Source organism: Miscanthus floridulus, chromosome 5 (genome assembly GCF_019320115.1).
Source record: "Miscanthus floridulus cultivar M001 chromosome 5, ASM1932011v1, whole genome shotgun sequence".
Taxonomy (NCBI): Eukaryota; Viridiplantae; Streptophyta; class Magnoliopsida; order Poales; family Poaceae; genus Miscanthus; species Miscanthus floridulus.
The window spans coordinates 41,850,166-41,856,469 of NC_089584.1; the positions used below are offsets into that span (position 1 = coordinate 41,850,166).

The window sequence follows — 6,304 nt, forward strand, 5'->3', positions numbered from 1 at the left end:
TAGAATTGAATTAATTTTAATAATCATAATTTCAACACATATTAATTAAGCTAATATGGTTGTATATGGATTATACTTGTATATTATTTTTGGCTATACGAGAGAGATACTTATGTGTTGCATTTCTACCGTAGGGGTGCGAGTTAAAGAGCGTGTTATAGGTTGCAAAGTAGAAACATGGAATGATGATCTATATAATCCATTTATATATCTCACCCTATGAATTTGAGATAGGATTATGTGTGAACTTTAAAAAGTGGTGGAATGTCAAATTCCAAGCCAAATAGCATAATTTATTATGTAGATTTCAATTTCTTCAAATGAAAGGATCCAAACGGCCCCGAGATGTATCTATTTGTGGACAATGTATATTATCACTTTGTTCAAATCATTCATTTCTTTTGGCAAGCTTATATGCCCGTATGGTGCCACCACACCAAATTTTAGATTTTTTTTGACTACTTTATGATATTATTTCCTTTCCCTGACGGTGTCAACAAAATACAAATTCTAGTTATCCCTAACAAAACAATTCAGTTTCCATCAATTTTCACGTTTTGGTCTCAAGTGCAACATGCCTTCTTATATATATATATATATATATATATATATATATATATATATATATATATATATATATATATATATATATATATATATATATATATATATATATATATATATATATATATATATATATATATATATATTCTACTTTCTGGATGTTGTTTGACTTTAAGTATAGTTCAACCTGGAGTTACTCTCCAAAACATTGCAGAAAATCAATTCAAACTTAGGAAATAGAAAATTACTTTGGAAATCCTTAAAATCCTAGATGACACTACTTAGGTACTCTACATGTCAAAATTGTATTTGGGCCCATGGCGATGATATAGACTATATATAGTTATTATGTTTCACCTTTTAGATAAAATGTATTTCAGCTAGCAAAAGAAATGGAAAAAGAAAAACATTACGCTATGCGGGCCTGAAAATGAAGTCTAGATTCAGCCCAACTCAAACCTGTCCTGTGCTTAGCCATTACTCCCTCCGTCCAACAAATATTTGCACTTTTAGGAATAGGCACGAAAACCAAGACAAGGGCAAAATGACAATAATGCCCCTGTAAAATATCTCCTTCTCCACCCGGGCCACCTTCACACCCTCACATGCTCAAGCTCAACCCACACATCCAACGCACACCGGCAGCCAAGCGGAAGCCACTGTCTCGGTCGAGCTCGCCCAGCACACGACACTGTAGCCGCCTCCGACCTCGGCCACTCGCTGCCGCCGCCTTGGCTCCTCCTCAGAGTGCGCTTCGGCCGCAACAGCCGCCAGACCTTGCCTCCGTCTTCCACGCCGATGAGGACGAGCTCTTGCCACCTGCGCGCACCTACGGCGTTGCCGTGGCTCCCGCTGACCGCCGTTGATGCCCTTGCCCATGTTGCCGGGTGTCCGAGCAATCGACACCGCTGCCGCGGGTGCACACCCACCGCGCGTGCTCGCCCACCACGTCAGTCCGTCGCTGCTGCAGTCGCCCTCTGCACAAGTGGCTGCTGGAGACTCCTTGTGATGGCGGCATGGCGCATGCATGGGGATGGGAAGGGAAGGGGAAAGAGTGGGCATGCACAGGTGCATGCGGTGCTGAGGCATATGCATGAGTGGATAAGAAGCATCTCGAGAGCCTCGGGTAGATATCTCTATTGGTTTTTTTTTTCTTTTGATACAGTCCAGGGATAAGTGTGTGGACGAGAGGCTCGGTGTGCCTATGCACGAAAAGGGGGTGGAGAATGAGTGGACGAGAGAGCATCTGTATCCTATAACCTTTAGTCGGTTTCTGGCTGGTTCACACGCCTGCAAGTACACTGTGCTCTTCTTTCTGTTGCACTCCGTGAAAGTGTTCACTTATTTCGGGAAAATTTTTGAATCCCAAACGTGCAAATATTTGTTGGATGGAGGGAGTAGATCAAAAAAAAAAAAAATAGACGGCTGATATTCATTTGGGATTGTATAAAGTCATCCCAAACCCTAGCCCTCACCCCTCCCTATCAATTTTCCAGCCGCTCCTCCTCTCTCGCGCGCAGCCGCTGCCCCCTCACGGTGTCCTCCTCCACTGCCGCTCGCCTGGGTCTACTCCTCCGTTGCCGCCATGGATCCGAGAGGTACACCAGCAGTTGCTAGCACTAGCACGCGCCGTCACAAGCTGCCTCTACTCACTCTCCGAGAAGGCCACGGCCCCTCGACCATGGAGGAGCCCTGCGTTGCGACGCCCTGATCTGGCGACGGAAGGGGGACTTCGGGTCGTGTTCGCCCGATGCACAGCTTTGCCGCCCACAGCTCCCTGCATCGCAGCGCATCGATCTAGTCGGGATCCGACGCGGGCGTGTCCAGATGCACAGCCTCGCAGCACGCCGCTCTCCCGGTCGGTGGCGATGCTCGGCCTAAGGAGGTGAGCACCGAGCAGCTTGTGAATAAGCTCCTTGTGTGTACAGTCAAATCCAAAGTAAGATCTTGGTCTTCTTGTTTCCTCTCTCCAGCCAAGCAGTACAACCCCCTGAGATTTGGCGGCGGTGGCGAGCTAACTTGCCTGGCGTCCAGCGGCCAGCGGCCATTAGCGTTCCCGGCGGCGACGTGTCCCGAGTCCGCTCGGTGTGCGTCAGGTGGCCATTAGCGTTGCTGGCAGCAGCGAGTCTGGTGTCAATGGGCGGCAGCGCGTCTCCAACAGTCCAGGTGCGCTATTTCCCTGTCTCCCCATCAGCCACTAAACCATCTACTACTGAAAACAGGAGTCATTGTCCCTGAAGTTTAGATCCAACTCGCTTTAGTATCGTATAAAATTCCAGCCACTTATTAGGACCATTTAACTCTTTCAGGGAAACAGAAGGCTGCAACAGAAGGCTAGTAAAGTTATGAAGAACAAGTTCGCACAAGTCCGCTTATGTGCTTACAAATACTATCTTTTCTTCGATGTATACATGTGCATGAATCAGGTCAAGGTTGCATGTCCATAAACAGAAGCTGGAAGATGCTAGCGGCCACCACTGTTACCTTCTGATTATTGGTGTGCTACACTACTACACAAAGTTTTACCGCAGCGGGTGAAATTCGTCTTCCACAGCGGGCAAACCCCGTCCGCCACGGTTCCAACATCACGGTAAATCGTTCCTTCCCACGGCAGGCAACTTTGCCCGTCGCGATAAATGATTTACCGCAGCGGGCACATTAGATGTGCCCGCCATGGTTAATAATTTCAGAAAAACAAAAAAAAAAGAAAAAACCCTGGACAGGCCCAACGAGCCCATCCACGGGTCCACCGAGCCCATCTAGGGCTGCAGCGCCGCCGCCGCCGGCTCGAGGATGCCGTGCCGCCGGATCGAGGCCTCCGCGCCGCCGGAGGGCCGGATTGAGGGAGCCGCGCCACCGGAGGGCCGGATCAAGGGAGCCGTGCCGCCGGATCGAGGCCTCCGCGCCGCCGGAGGGCCGGATCGAGGAAGCCGCGCCGCCGAGCCGCCGGATCGAGGCCTCCGTGCTGCCGGTTCAAGGTCTCCGCGCCGCCGGATCGAGGCCTCTGCGTCGCCGGAGGCCTCTGCTGCTCGTCCCGCCTGCCGCTGTGGCGGCAGATCCTGCGCTGGCAGCCACCGGGGCTCCACCGGCCGGCCCCCTGTGGTCGACCCGCCGGCCGCCGGTCCTGCTCCGCCAACCATCAGGAGTAGCGCCGATGGAGAAGTGGTGCTCCATGCCCGGCTCGAGCTCAGAGGAGGAGGAAGAGAGTGGAGAGAGGGAGGGAGTGAGGAGGAAGAGTCGGGTGCGCCGCGAGGGAGTGGCGCTGGCGAGAGGTGAAGAAGGCGTTGGCGACTTCGCGAGAGGCGTTGAAGGAGCAGCGGCGCTCGGTGGGAGAGAGAGGGTGTGGAGTGAAACTCCTAAGGTGGAGTATTTATAATTGGAGGGGAAAATCGGGCCTCCTGGGCCTGTTGGGCCGCGGCCTTTTACCTTGGAGGGCCTTATAGGACGCCCGCCACGGTAAATGGATTTACCGCGGCGGACGTCTTAAGATGTCCGCCACGGAAAATACCTATTTTCCGTGGCGGGCATCTTAAGACGTCCGCCGTGGTAAATCCATTTACTGTGGCGGGCAAAAATACCCGCCACGGTAAATAAAAAAGGCCCGCCACGGTAAATCCTGGGATTTACAGCAGCGGGCACAAATAGACGTCCGCCACGAAGTGCAAAAGTGCAATGTTGCGCATAATCTTTTGTGTAGTAGTGCTAGTTATTAGTGAAGTACTGATCCTCACGTTAGCTGTGTTCGCTTGCCTAGATTTGTCGTGCTCTTAGCTGCCCTTCTTTTTTCATGCATGATTTTGTGCAGTTGTTATCGTCTGCATCACTGATTGGAGTATGTTAACTCGAGGCTTTGTAATTTTCTGCAGTTCTAGCGCAGGAACAAGATCTACAAGAAGCTCGCCAGGCGAAGGAGGGAGATGAGGGAGCCCCTGCTGTTGCAACTCACCATTAGAATTATAATGGCTTATTTTTCTGTGGTGTTGTTTGGCAGCTATAATGGCATATTTTTCTGTGGTGTAGTTTGCTAGCTAATCACAGTGTTATATTTTGCTGCAGGTCTTTCGTTAGTAGTTAGTAGTTTTAATAGAATGTTATCATAAGTTGTAAAAAAAAAGAATGTGATCATATAGAGGTTACTTTTGATTTGGTCATTACTGAATGTGCTTCTTGGTTATTTGTTCAGAATGCATGTTTGGAATGTGGATCTGAAAATAAAATTGTCTTTTGATTTTGTAATTGAGAAAAATGAGACCCAGAAAGAAGTGGTGTGGGCAGAATAATAAAAAGCATTTTGTGTAGGCTCAGTCTAGCAGCCCATAAAAAATGTGGGCTGGCCCAAAAACTTTCATGTGGGCTGGCCCAAAAATGTTTGTGTGCCTAGCTCAACTTGATGGGTCGGGCCAAAATAAATATAGGTCAACAATAAGCCTCAACAAAGGGCTTGATCAACTAGAAACCTGCTTTGAACATGGGCCTAAATATGCTAAAAAAGCTTTGAAACAAGAAATGGGCTGGGCTAAAATCAGTAAGGAATTGTGACTAAAAACCAATTGTCATCAAATTTTATGACTTCAAAACCAACGTCATAAATTTGTGACAAAACATCTAAACAACATAAAGCATGGTTTAAGGCGCATTGTTTTTGACGCAAGCTTTTTCATCAATTGGGTATCATAAATCTTAAATTATGATATAAATTGTAGATATTATGACATTAATAAAATGACATAAACCAACACATTTCTTGTAGTGGAATTACCCCACTTCCTTATGGATAGATGAAGTTGTCTAAGTACTTCCTTGACCTCGGAGTGCCACCAATTTCTAGATGGGGACCAAAACCTAAGAAATAGCTTGATGGAGAGAGAGACAACGAAGAATAAGTAATCTCAAGTAACCACAACAATAATAAGCACGCGGGACACAATGATTTATATCGAGGTTCAACTTATCACTAAGGCTTGCCTACATCCTCGTTGTTGAGGTGACCACTAAGGTCGGAGTCCCTTTCACCTCCTTGCCTCTCGTAAGCAACCACAAAGGTAAACTTGAGTTCTTCAGTAGAAAATCGAGGGTGATACAAACTTCCCAAGGTTCTCCTATAGATCAGGAGCTCTTGGGCGACGCCTAGCCGGCTAGGGGCAAAGCCCCAAGAGTAACAAACGCAAATCCAACCGGCTTGACGAAGAAATCAAGTGCTCAAGCTTTCAATCAATGTTTCTCTCACCAAATCCCTTCTCTCAACTAAATCTTTTGCAAGATTGGAAGCTAGGAGCAAAGAGGAGACGAACGGGGGAGCTTGAGAGCTAGGGAGGCACTTTTGCTGAAGGTTTGGTCGAGTGGAATGAGTGGGTAATAGTTAGAAATGAGGAGGGCGATATTTATACCCAAAGGTAAAAATGACCATTTAGATCTGTGTCGAAACTTTCGATACAGATCGCCGGAACTTTCGGCAGTTGAAACTTCTGGGGCACTTCCGGGGCAACTTCTGGGAGTTTAAAAAAGGCAGAGGGTAAGATCAGGAAGTGCTGGAACTTCTGGCGCTTGTCGGGACTTCTGGGACCTGAAACTTTAGGGGCACTTCTGGCAGAACTTCCGACACCTGAAACTTCCAGAGACGTCGAAACTTCCGTCCACCAGAACTCAGGAAACTAAGTAATTATGTAGTGCTAGAGTGTCTCTCAATTGATTTTAATTAGTTACTTGAGCACTCCATCTTTCTCTGACCACATAGATTTGC

The 6,304-nt window shown here is 47.7% G+C and overlaps 1 long non-coding RNA gene across 1 annotated transcript; it reads left to right on the plus strand.

The window, feature by feature from the left end:
- Positions 1–2,032: 2,032 nt before the first annotated feature.
- On the plus strand, positions 2,033–4,718 carry LOC136452060 (uncharacterized). The gene is made up of 4 exons (XR_010758735.1): positions 2,033–2,449; positions 2,538–2,730; positions 2,874–3,154; positions 4,431–4,718. It is a non-coding gene; the product is annotated as an uncharacterized lncRNA (long non-coding RNA).
- Positions 4,719–6,304: the final 1,586 nt, after the last annotated feature.